Below are 13968 nucleotides of genomic sequence, written 5' to 3'. Positions count from 1 at the left end.
AAGATGGCGCTTCTATGAAAGCGCCATTTTCTGGGGCGGCTGTGGACTGCAATTCGCAGCGGGGGGCCCAGAAAGTTTGGGCACCCTTCACTGCGGATTCCAATCCCCAGCTGACTAGTTGTACCTGGCTGGACTCAAAAATTCGGCGAAGCCCATGTCATTTTTTTTTTTAATTATTTCATGAAATTCATGAAATAAAAAAAAAAAAGGGCTTCTCTATATTTTTGGTTCCCAGCCGGGTACAACTAGGCAGCTGGGGGTTGGGGGCAGCCCGTAGCTGCCTGCTGTACCTGGCTAGCATACAAAAATATGGCGAAGCCCACGTCATTTTCTTAAAAACATTTTCAGGGAAAAACCTTTATAAAAAAAAAAATGCTTCCCTGCATTTCTATTGCCAGTGAAAGTAACACCAAGCAGCGGGGGCTAGCAGCCAGTAGCTGCTTTGGTTACCCTTAGCAACAGAAAATGCAGCGGGAGCCCACAAACAATGTGATTTTTTTGTTTTTTTTTATTTTTAATGAATTTTTTTTTAAAAAAATCGGCATGGGCTTCGCCCATCGAGCACCAGAGCATTTTACTGCTCAATTCATCCCAAGTAATCAGATGACTCCAGTGTCGGCCGATTACTTGTTCTGTGTCCCCCTGCATCCATCGCAGCGTGTACGGGCTGTGAAGTCAGCGGAGTGGAGACAGTGACATGCTCTGCTCTGACACATAGTGTGCTGCATGTCACTATCTTTCTCCACTATGGTACTTGTTGTGCAGGTGACCGGATGCTACATGTCACTAACTGTCTCCACTATGGGACTTGTTGTGCAGGTGAGAGTGTATACAGTTGGTACTATGCAGCAGAAATCACAGAGTGGGGCAGTTAGTGACATGTATCATCCGGTCACCTGCACAACAAGTCCCAGAGTGGATACACTGACATGCAGCACACTTTGTGTCAGAGCAGAGCATGTCACCAACTTGCTCTGCTCTGTCACCTGCGGTGCTGCATGTCACGTTTTTGCCGCAATTTGGTGCCTTTTTTGCTGCGTTTTTGCTCACTGCGTTTTTAATCAGTGCACAATGCCATTAAAGATTGTTGATGAAAAAAATAAAAAAGGTCTGATGTCATTTCCTTATTCAAAATGTTCATTGTATGCAGGAGAGCAGACAGCAGCTGCAGAACTACAAGGCTCAGCATCCTCCATCCAGGACTGTATGCAGTTTTTTACCCAAAAAGAAAAAAAAATAACGTGGGCTTCGCCATATTTTTGTATGCTAGCCGGGTACAGCAGGCAGGTACGGGCTGCCCCCAACCCCCAGCTGCCTAGTTGTACCCGGCTGGGAACCAAAAATATAGAGAAGCCCTTTTTTTTTTTTAATTATTTCATGAATTTCATGAAATAATTTAAAAAAAAAATGACGTGAGCTTCGCCTAATTTTGGTGTCCAGCCGGGTACAACTAGGCAGCTGGGGATTGGAATCCACAGTGAAGGGTGCCCAAGCTTTCTGGGCACCCCCACTGCGAATTGCAGTCCGCAGCCACCCCAGAAAATGGCGCTTTCATAGAAGCGCCATCTTCTGGCGCTGTATCCAACTCTTCCAGCTGCCCTGATGCCGGGTGGCTAGCCGGGTAATAATGGAGTTAGGGCTAGCTGTATATTATCAGCTAGCCCTAAGCCCGAAATTCATGGTGTCACGCCAATATTAGACATGGCCAACATGAATTTCTAGTAATGATAAAAAAAAAAAAAAAACACAAACACACAGAAAAATATTTTTATTAGAAATAAAACACAACACAATTAGTGACTCCATCTTTATTGAAATAAACCCCCCTCCGCAGTAATCCTGGGTTAGGGTCCCGCGCCGTCCAATCCGGATCCAATATCATCTGATCGGTTTGCTGGAAGGCAAAGCGATCAGATGATGTGTCAGGTTAAAGGATGTGAATCACATCATACATCAGCTGATTGTATAAAAGCCGATTATACAATCAGCTGATGCATCAGTGCAAAAAAAAAAATAAATAAATAAATACTCACGTCTGTGCTGATTACCGGCAGCTCCTGGAGCGATTGGATGAGAGTCTGATCCTGGCCCATCACTGCAGGAGCGGCCGGTAATCAGCTGATGAAGTCCCCTGACGGCAGGATCAGCTGATAGCCGGCCGGGCGCGAAAAAGACGGCGAGACTACGATCAGCTGATGCGTCAGGTGACTGCATCAGGTGATCCACCGCCAGGTCCTGCAAGCTTCGTGCATGCACCGGGGAGACTGCACACAGCCAGAGCGGCGGGACCGAGACAGGGGCTGGAAGCAGGCATGGCACCGGGACCCTGCAGACAGGTGAGTATGACATACACACACACATACACACTCACTCACACACTGTATATATACACACATACACTGTATATACGCGCACACACACTTTCTTCCCCTGGCTGTGTAGAGCTGCTGCTGTCTCTGTGTAATTGATCTCAGTGCATCCACTGGGAAGAGGCAGGGAGGAGGGTTTGGGTGGGAGCAGAGTGGGTGTATTAGACACAGTGGGTGTGTTAGATAAGCTAGACACCGCCCTAGAGCCACAAAGAATTCTGGGACTTGTAGGAACTGAACACAGGAAGTCAGAGGAGAGATTAACCCCATCAGAGCTGGAGCCAGCAATGAGCATGTGCTGCTAGTGCACAATGAAAGGTAATTTTGCTGAAAAAACATAATAGATGTGTTGAGGGGCACATATTAGCAAGATTTATCAGAAAAAAAAAAATCAGTTTTGGTAACTGGACAACTTCTTTAAGTTTCTTCAGCAGGAAACTTCAAAGCTGCAACTGAAACAACACCCCAACTGTTCCAGAGGAAGGTTACTTCAAAGTGGTCAGTATAGAAGATCTATCACCAGCATGGAGTAAAGACAGAAGTGGGTAAATATAGTGGAAGGGCATGATGACAAGATGCTGCAGCTGTGATAAAGGCTATGAGTAATCTCAGCCAGAAAGGAAAGACTCCTTAACGCTTTCAGCATCAAATGAAAGTATATCCACTCCAACACAAGGTGTAATCTGCGGAAGCGACACACTCATGACATATTTTTCCTGACTAAAGGCCCATTTACACTCACCATACTGTAATTCAAGCTATTCTCCATCTTTAAAATAATTCTATAGTCAATCAAAATATCAGGAAATAAATATAGGAAAATTAGACATCCAGACCGAGCAGAAGCATAGCTAGGGGTTCAGCACAGGGAAAGTAAAAAATATTTAAGTGGGCCCTAAAAGAGGTAATGTAAGAAACTACCGATAGAGACTCTAACTGTAGTGACAACTCAGCAGAAAACAATGTTATCACTGAATTAAAAAATCAGTATACAAATGACCAAGACTGATATTACTACCATACAGTGAAAGTGTATTGTAATCACCCATATAGCCTTCTTAGCTGGTAGATACAATATATACAGTGAATATAAAAAGTCTACACACTCCAGTTAAAATGCCAGGTTTTCGTCATATAAAAAAAATAACAAAATGAATAATTGTAAAACATTTTCCACCTTTATGATCATCCATAGTCTGTACCATTCCATTGGAAAATAAACTGAAATTTTTACAGATGGAAAAAGAAAAATAAAGAAGTAAAATAATGTGCTTGCATAAATATGCACACCCTGAAACAAATATTTGACAGCATTTATTCTTGTTGGCTAGGAGTCTATCAGCATGGTATATATAGAATTGATAATCTTTGCCTATTTTTTCTTGCAGTAGTGCTCCAAATCTTTCTGTTTGCGAGGGCATTTTCTGTGTACAGTGCCCTCTTAAGGTCAACCCACAAATTTTCAATTAGATTCAAGTCTGGGCTCTGACTGTGCCATTTCAAAACTTTGATCTTCTGGTAAAACCCTTCTTCTGCTGATGGCATTCTTAGGTTCATTGTTGTGCTGAAAGGTGAAATTCCTCTTCATCTTCAGCTTTTTAGCAGAGTCCTGAAGATTTTCATGTAAAATTGACTGACATTTGGATCTGTTCAGAATTCTGTCCATCTTGACTAAAACCCAGTTTTTAGCTGCCAAAAGACAAACCCAAAGCTGCTTCCTCCATGCTTCACTGTGGGTATGGTGTTCTTTTGGTGATAAGTAGTGTTGGTTTTGTGACAAACATACCTTTTGGAATTATGGTCAAAAAGTTCAGCCTCATTCTTATGAGGCCATAACATGTTTTCCCCCATGCTTTTTGCAGACTTGATGTAGGTTTTGGCAAAACACGGCTGGGCTTGGATGTTTTTCTTTATCAGAATATAATTCTATCTTGCCGCCCTACCCCACAGGCCAGACAAATGAAGATAAGAGAGATTGTTGTCACAGTGGCAGTATACAACTAGTCCAAACATCCAGGGAAATGAAAATGCAGCTCCATCAATAGCTTAAAATCCTAAAATATATTTATGGTTTATTAAAGTGTTGAATACAGATCCATCTTAAAACCAACAAACTGCAACTTGCATGCAGTAATGGCCCATGGCTACTCGTTCAGATGCACAGTGGCGTAGTCACTAGCGGGTATGGGGAAGTATCAAGCGAAAGGGAAGGGAAACCATGTCTAGGGAAGGGGAGATGGTGACCCCTGACCAATACTACCACTGGGCACTGAGTTCCTTCACCAACCTAGATAGGTTATGGACCTATGCACCGAGCAGGATATTTGGCACTTGGCTGACCCTGATCTGGGCCCTAGATAGGGAGCAGATGAGACGAGCTCTTCATCAATCCCACTAGGCGCTAAAGGACACATAGGGATAACAAAGAAGGCAAAACAACAAACAACTTATCTCCAGTTGACTCAGGGAAAGGAACTGCAAGAACTACCAAGATTCTCCAGATGTTGGCAAGCTAACTGCTTGCACTGAAGACTTGTAAAAGCTAAATGAACTATCACCAGCACCGAGTAATAGGAAATAAAGGTATATATAGTGTGAGGTAGCGTGGTCGGCTGCGCAGCAGAAGACACGGGATCCAGGCACCAAGGGTCACAGCACACGGTTTAATATCCAAACAAAAGTCCACAACAGTACACATGTGCCTCTCCGGCAGAGAACTCAGGGAGTTGTGTTCACTCCCTCACACTCGGCACCCTTGCCCTTGTTCCTGTTTCCTTTTAACCCTTCTTTCAGCCTGTAGGGAAACAGCATTAACCCTGGAGTGGAGTTGCTTTCTATCATGGAGTGAGCACAACCGGGGCGAGACATACCGGCCGTCATAGATAACCCCGGTCACAGTCTCACATACCCCCCCCCTCAGTTCAAGCGCGCGGGGTTGAACTCCCGCCATCAAACACGGGCCGCGGGACAAGGCATCGGCGTTGCCCTGCAACCTACCGGCCCGGTGTTCAACCGTAAACCGGAAGTTCTGCAGAGAAAGGAACCACCGGGTAACCCGGGCATTCCGTTCCTTGGCGGACCTCATCCAGACCAGTGGAGAGTGATCCGTCACCAAGCGAAACTGCCGTCCCAGCAGGTAATAGCGTAGGGACTCCAAGGCCCACTTGATCGCCAGGCACTCCTTCTCCACTACGCTATAATTCCGCTCGGGAGGGGTGAGCTTCCTACTTAAGAAGGTGACGGGGTGTTCCTCCCCCTGAACCACCTGAGACAGCACTGCCCCCAGGCCGACCTCCGAGGCGTCAGTCTGTACTATGAACTCCTTCCGGAAATCAGGGTTGACAAGAACGGGCTGTCCGCACAGAACCCCCTTCAGGGCCCGGAAGGAGTCCTCGGCCTGCGGAGTCCAATGCACCATGACGGACTTCTTGCCTTTGAGAAGGTCCGTCAAGGGGGCTGATAGTCCCGCAAAATCTTTTACAAACCTCCTGTAGTACCCCACGATACCCAGGAAGGCCCTAACCTGCTTCGTGGTCAGGGGTCTAGGCCACTTCTGGATCGCCTCAACCTTGTTAATTTGGGGCTTAATTACTCCTTGGCCTATCACGTAGCCCAAGTAGCGGGCTTCCGTGAGTCCCAACGCACATTTCTTGGGATTGGCTGTCAATCCGGCTGTTCGAAGCGCGTCCACCACCGCTTGTACCTGTTCCAAGTGGGTCTGCCACTCGGAGCTGTAAATAATGATGTCATCAAGGTACGCTGATGCATACGCCTGGTGGGGTTCCAGCACCAAGTCCATCAACCTCTGGAACGTGGCCGGAGCGCCATGTAACCCAAAAGGCAAGACAACATAGTGGAAGAGACCCTCCGGCGTAACAAAAGCGGTTTTCTCCTTGGCGGACTCCGTCAGGGGCACCTGCCAGTACCCCTTGGTCAGGTCGAGCATGGTGAAATATCGCGCCTGTCCCAGCCTATCAATCAGCTCATCCACTCGGGGCATGGGGTAGAGATCGAACTTGGATATTTCGTTCAATCTCCTAAAGTCATTGCAGAACCTTAAGGAGCCATCGGGTTTTGGTATTAGGACAATGGGACTAGCCCATTCACTCCGGGATTTTTCGATGACCCCCAGGCGTAGCATTGTCTTCACTTCCTCTGATATGGCTTGTCTTCGAGCCTCCGGCACGCGGTATGACTTCAGGTGTACCTTCAGGTGGGGCTCGGTGACAATATCATGTCGTATCAGACTGGTCCTACCAGGCAGCTCGGAGAAAACATCGGTGTTCTGCTGAACCAGCCGTCTGGCCTCTTGCCTCTGTGTCTTGGTGAGGGCTTCTCCAATCCTTACTCCGGTTCGTCCTCTCCGGAGGTCGCTGGAGCCGGATGTGAACGACCCGAAGAGGAGGGAGATGGGGAAAAAACAACCATCAGGCTTTCCCGTTCCTGCCAAGGTTTTAATAGGTTGACATGGTATATTTGTTCAGGTTTCCGTCTACCGGGCTGCAATACCTTATAGTTGACCACCCCGACTCTTTCCTTTATCTCGTAGGGGCCTTGCCACTGAGCCAGGAATTTACTCTCCGCCGTGGGGATTAAAACCAACACCCGATCCCCGGGTTTAAAGGTCCGCACGGTGGCTTGTCTATTGTAGCGGCCGCTTTGCGCGGCCTGAGCCTCCTGTAAATGCTCCTTCACAATTGGCATGACCGCGCTTATGCGGTTCTGCATTCCTAAAATGTGTTCAATCACACTTTTATGGGGGGTGGGCTCTTGCTCCCATGTTTCCTTTGCCAGGTCCAACAATCCCCGGGGATGTCGCCCGTATAACAACTCAAAAGGCGAAAACCCCGTGGATGCCTGTGGCACCTCTCGTATGGCAAACATCAAATAGGGAAGCATCATATCCCAGTCTTTCCCGTCTTTGGAGATCACCCTTTTGAGCATGGTTTTCAAGGTTTTATTGAATCGTTCTACTAACCCATCCGTCTGAGGATGATACACAGACATACGCAACTGCTTGATCTGGAGTAGCCGGCATAGCTCTTTGGTCACTTTAGACATGAATGGGGTCCCCTGATCCGTAAGGATCTCCTTGGGCAACCCCACCCGGCAGAACACAGCAAACAACTCCTAGCTATAAGCTTCGCCGCAGTATGTCTGAGAGGTATCGCCTCTGGATACCGGGTGGCATAGTCAACAATCACTAGGATGTGTTGGTGCCCTCGAGCAGACTTTACGAGGGGCCCCACCAGATCCATCCCTATCCGTTCAAAAGGGACTTCTATAATGGGTAAGGGCACCAACGGACTGCGAAAGTGGGTCAGGGGTGCGGTAAGCTGACACTCCGGGCAGGTTTCGCAGAACCGTTTTACCTCCCCAAAGACCCCGGGCCAATAGAACCTTTGCAATATTCGCTCCTGCGTTTTCTTGACCCCTAAGTGGCCACTCATCAGGTGTTTATGAGCCAAGTCGAGGACCCGCTGGCGATACGGCTGGGGCACCACCAACTGCTCTACCCCCACGCCCCGTATTTCATCTACCCGGTAGAGTAAATCCTGCTTAAGAGCGAAATGGGGGTACCTTACCTGGGCACCGGGCAGCTGTGCCACCCCGTCAACTACTGTCACCCGACTCCGGGCATGTATTAATGTAGGGTCCTGGAGTTGGGCTGTCCCAAACGTATCCGGGGACGCCTCCAACTCCGGGATGGGCTCGACCGTCTCAGCCTCTCCTGCCAATACCTCTAGGGGCGACCTATCGGGTTCACATTCTGTCCCTATCATGGGAACCCCTACGGCAGGCGTCCCGGATTCAGGATTGTAGGGCTCAGGTCCCGGACTGACCAATATCTGAGGGGACTTAGGAAGTCCCTTCCATAAAGTCCAAAAATAGGGCAGATCCCTTCCTAGGATCACGTCATAGGGAAGAGTGTTAATAAGTCCCACCTCATGTTGCACCTGACCGCAAGGTGCTGTGATGGTGACAATCCCCGTGGGATAGTCTCGGCGGTCCCCATGTATGCAAACCACCCCCATGGTACGTCCTGTGGCCTTTACTTTAGCCCTTAAGGTTGATCGCACAAGGGTCACTAAGCTTCCGGAATCCAACAAGCCTGTAACCGGACATCCATTCACCTGTATTTGGCACAAGTGGGGCTCAGTCTCTGGGGAGACCAGGTTAGCGGTACACACCACCTGAGCATACATTGAACCCCGCCGGGTAACCCCACAATCCATGGGCTCCGTGGTGAGTGGACACTGGGCTTCCATATGTCCCACCCGCTGGCACCGCCAACATCTAATAGGGAAGGAAACCCCCTTGACGAGTTGTCGTTTAGGGTACAGAACCTTCCGGACCTCAGGGACGGCAGGCGCGGCCTCAGACAGGACGGTAGCGGACTCCTGCACCGGTGTCGGCGGTGGGTCCTTGGCCCTAGGTTTGGAGGGGCCGGACCGACGGGCGGTACGCAAAGTCTCAGTGTCCCGTATCAAGTCCTGCGTAGCCACATGCCGCTCTACCAGGGACACTAATTGGTCCAGGGTACTCGGGTCGCCCTGTCCTACCCACCGTTGAATGGTGACGGGTAAAGTGCGCACAAAACGATCAACTACTACCCTTTCCACCATTTGCGCCGGGCTCAGCGTGTCAGGCTGCAACCACTTTTTTACGAGATGCAACAAGTCATAGGCCTGGGAGCGTACGGGTTTGGCTTCCTCATAGAACCACTGATTTACCCGCTGAGCCCGTACATAGGTATTCACCCCCAACCGAGCCAGTATTTCGGCTTTCAAAGTCGCATATTCTATGGCGTCCTCGGTACAGAGGTCCAGGTACGCTTTTTGGGGCTCCCCCGTCAGATAGGGCGACAATACCTCAGCCCACTGGGGGGTCGGCAGCTTTTCCCGCTCGGCCACCCGCTCAAACACCGCCAGGAACGCTTCCACATCATCCCCCGGGGTCATCTTTTGCAACGCTTGTCTCACCGCTTTCCGGACGCTGCCGTCGTCACCCGGTCCCGGGGTTGTTGCTGCCGGTCCGGCACGGATCGACTTGGCCAGTAGAACCATCTGTTCTTGGTGCCTTTGTTCCTGCAATTTCAAAGATTGCTGCTGATGATCCAACGACCGGAGCAGGTGTGCATTGATCTGTTGCTGCTGCTTTAGTATTTCCTCCGGTGTCGCCGGGTTTTGGCTGTAGTATAGCTGCTTGAATCCAGGACATGTGCTACCGGGTCACCAGAAATGGAAGCTACACCTCACCGGGCTGGCATGCCCGCATTCTCCACCATATGTGAGGTAGTGTGAGGTAGCGTGGTCGGCTGCGCAGCAGAAGACACGGGATCCAGGCACCAAGGGTCACAGCACACGGTTTAATATCCAAACAAAAGTCCACAACAGTACACATGTGCCTCTCCGGCAGAGAACTCAGGGAGTTGTGTTCACTCCCTCACACTCGGCACCCCCGCCCTTGTTCCTGTTTCCTTTTAACCCTTCTTTCAGCCTGTAGGGAAACAGCATTAACCCTGGAGTGGAGTTGCTTTCTATCATGGAGTGAGCACAACCGGGGCGAGACATACCGGCCGTCATAGATAATCCCGGTCACAGTCTCACAATAGACACAAAGGAAGTACTGATGAAAAGCAGCTGACAGGCTGAGAAACTCTGCAGGGCCCTAAAGGGAAAGGGATAACAACCAAGCAGAAATAATAGAAGGCCAGGGAGCAGTTTGTGCAGCCAAATGCTGTGACCTTTTATAGCCGGGCACCACAGGACTGTCTGTCACCCATAACACACCAGTGACAGGCGTCCTTTGTCCAAGCTTCAAAATTGTCCAAATGTTTGCCAAAAGTCTGATTTTCTGACAGATAAACGTAAAAAAAATCATCCTAAATTTACCACTAACATGAAGTACAATATGTGACAAAAAAAAACAACAAATCTCAGAGTCACTGGGATTGAAGCGTTCCCAAGTTCTTACCTCATAAACGGACAATGAAAACAGCTTGGTGGTGAAGGGGTTAAATGCCACTGCAGAGATTGACAACCGCATTTAACAGGTTATGTTAAGGATATGAAGATGAAAATAAAATATCCAAAATGGCTCCGAACTTCTCTACCGCACACATGATTGTACTCAGAGATCATGAGACATTGTCTTCTTTTTTTTCTGATTATACTTATTACGCAGATTGGAAATATTATACTCATAGCAACATATACAGTATTAATAAGGCTTTAATTGCAGTATGACCTATAGCAAGTTCATATATACACATATGTACACTGTGGGAAGGTCCCAAGGATGTCCCTATATAAATTTTTGTTACTTCCTCATTAAATCAGTTCTAGTTCCTCTTTGATCAGATGAGTTTGCTCAGGGTGGTACTTTGTGTGCATGCACATCTTCCAAATCTAATTTGATAGCAGACATTTAAGATGACAGTACATTCTTGGTGTGGCACGTGTCAACTGAATAAATCCATTATCATTTATTAAGCTATTCACGTGTCGGGTTTTTTTTTTGGTTTTTTTTTTTTGTGGGGTTTTTTTGTGGACTGTGCATCTGCAAATAGAAGTACAGTGGAACCTTACATTAAGAGTAACTTGGTTTGAGAGCGTTTGCGAGTCAAGCAAAGCTTTTTAAAAATTTGTAACTTGGTTTAAGAGCATTGCTTTGCAATAAGAGCAAATACTCACTGTGCACACGTCCGGTTCTGTCCTTTCACCACACTCTGACCCGCTCTGGAGGTAACTTTCTGTGTATATGTACTGTATACAGTATAACATTGTACAGTACAGTATATACTATATAGCATGTCTATCAATTTGCATTTGTATTGTACTTTCCTTCTGCTAACCAGTAGAGTTCATTGCTTGTACTGTAATCTGCCTGTGCAGTATTCCTACCACACATTTGGCTTAGTTCTACCCTTATTTTGGGGAGAATAGATTTGGCGTGTGTTTTTTTTGTGTACTGTACTAGAATAAAGGTTGTCATATTTCTACCTCCCGAACACCAAAAATTCTTTTGTGAGCTAACGTGCACAGTTTAATTTGTTTCATATGTTTTTTACTGCACAGTATTTTGTATTAGTGTACTGTAATAATTTTATATGAATACAGGACATTATTTTGTATTACTGTAATACGTTTGTATAAATACAGTAAATATTTTTGGGTTGTGGAACGAATTGTCCACATTTCAATTATTTCCTATGGGAAAATTTGCTTTGATATAAGAGTAACTTGGTTTAAGAGCACACTCCCGGAACCAATTATGCTCGTAATCCAAGGTTCCACTGTAATTGAGATGCGAGGCATTTTTCATATAAGTCTGTTTTCGATTCTTGATTAAAAGTCACTTATACAGGGGGGCGTGGCCGGAGCTTCATGGAGTAGGACGCCTGAGGGTTGATCTCCTCTGCCCGGGAGAAAAATAAGCACTTTTATATTAGCTTGAGGTGCCCAGGATGGGGAAGAGGAAGCCCCTTAAGACCACCAGGGACCCGGGAACCCCAGCACCGCTTACCATGGACTCTTTCCTGACGAGAGAGATGTCAGAGGAACAAGACCAGGAGGACGCCCAGGCAGCCGGAGCAATGTGTCACCGGCTTTCACAGACGGCGGCAGTGCAAGGAGGTATGGAAGGCAGAGGACAGGGAGCGCCAGTCCACGTCACAGACGGGAGGAGAGGTGAGGGGCCAGAAGAGACCGGCGGCGCAGATGGAGGAAGAGCCGGAGATCTCGCAGGCGCCGGTGGGAGGGGAGCTAGCCTCGTGGTCAAGATGGCGGCGGAGGAGAAGACGCGAGGCGACCTACCTTCTCGCGGGCGGGAGCGAGACTGCAGCGAGCTGGCCGGGAGTGTGAGCCCAGGGACTGCAGGACCAGACACGAGGTACATGTTCTCCCTAGACGCGAGCTCCGGCGGTCACACAGAGATAGTGGAGATGCTGGCCCTCCCCCCTCTAGAGATCCTAGAGAGCGGCGGCGGTTGGAGCCCGTCGGCCCCTATGGAACATTCACAGGGGGAGTCTGGTGCCATGACCCGGCGCGGCAGGAGTGGGGAATGGGGGAGCTCAGATTGTGGGATGTTGGATGGCGGAGGGGGGAACAGGGGAGAGGCACAGGAGGAGGCTCGAGTGGCCAGAAATGAGGCCCTACAGCCTGCTATAATTTCCCAGCCTGTGTGGGATGACCCTGAGTCTCCTAGAAGTGTCCCCCTGACCTCCCCACTGGGACCACCAATATTGCAGAATGAGTCTCTCCCCCCCAGACCCCAAAGAAACCAGAACCTGTCTGGAGATACAGGGTCAGGGAGCCCAGCTCCAGTAGCACAGCTTGCACAGCTTAAAGAGACCTCCAGGACCCCACTGAACTCGCCTGCTAGAGAAGCTCCCAGGAAGAGAGCTCCAGAAACCCCGATAGCTGCACCCACACAGTCTCCATGTCCTCCAGCAGATTGGTGGGAATTTGTGCGTCAGCTTCCTACAAAAAAGGACTTCCAAGCACTTATTTCCGAAGTAAAAGACACCTGCAGGTCTGAAATAGCGGCAGTCCGCCAGGATGTAGTCTCTATCTCCAAAAGAATAAACCAGCTGGAGACCGACCATAATGATGCTAGAATAACCATTCGCCACCTCCAGTCCCATACCTCCTCCCAAGCCGACGTCATAAGAGAGTTACAACGTCATATTGAAGATCTTGACAACAGAGGCAGACGCCACAATATAAGGGTCAGAGGTGTCCCTGAGGCCCAAATAAAGGAGGACGTTACAAAAATCCTGCAGACCATATTTAACTCACTCCTCCAGCGTCCTCCTGATAGCCCAATTCCTATGGACAGAGCGCACAGGGCCTTGCGCCCCAAAAATTTAACAGGGAACCCGAGAGACATTATCTGTCATATCGTGGACTTCCAACTTAAGGAGGAAATAATGTTCAGAGCACGACCACCGAAACAAGTGATGTACCGAGATACTAAGGTTCAACTGTTTCAGGATCTCTCATGGTTGACACTACAGCAACGGAGGGCCCTCCGACCATTATTGTCATCCCTAAAGGCTAATAATATCCTCTATAGATGGGGGTTCACGTTCAGCCTTTCTGCACGGCGGGGGGAGACGTCGGCCAGTCTTCGGACCCCTGCGGACTTGGAGTCTTTTTGCCGGGCATTTGACCTTCCTGTTCCGGATCTACCAGATTGGACTTTGCCCCAACAGATACCGCAGCTTCCTCAGACCTGGCAACCAGCCACAACGGCACGGAAACGGCGACCTAGAGGCCCAGGATCGGAAAGACCTACCTGATTGCTTTTTCCTGAGATTTTAAAGTCATTTTTTTATCTCATATGGGAATCCCAAGGGGTCAACTGGTCTGCCTATACTGCTTCCCTTTTTCCTGGGACTTTCTCCTTCTAAAAAAATCCCGGGGGGGGAGGTTTGGACCCCTAGTCCGGTTTGTGAGGTTCCGCCACTCACCCTTCTGCAGAGTCGTACCAATTGATTCGCACTTAGGTTTATAGTGCAGGTTATATTTAGTTAGATACCCTTAACTTTGTATAAAAAAGTAAGTCGACTCTGCTGGTGGGGTAGTGGACAGTC

This window comes from Anomaloglossus baeobatrachus, chromosome 3 (assembly GCF_048569485.1).
Source record: "Anomaloglossus baeobatrachus isolate aAnoBae1 chromosome 3, aAnoBae1.hap1, whole genome shotgun sequence".
Classification (NCBI taxonomy): domain Eukaryota; kingdom Metazoa; phylum Chordata; class Amphibia; order Anura; family Aromobatidae; genus Anomaloglossus; species Anomaloglossus baeobatrachus.
This window is presented reverse-complemented; position numbering follows the sequence as displayed.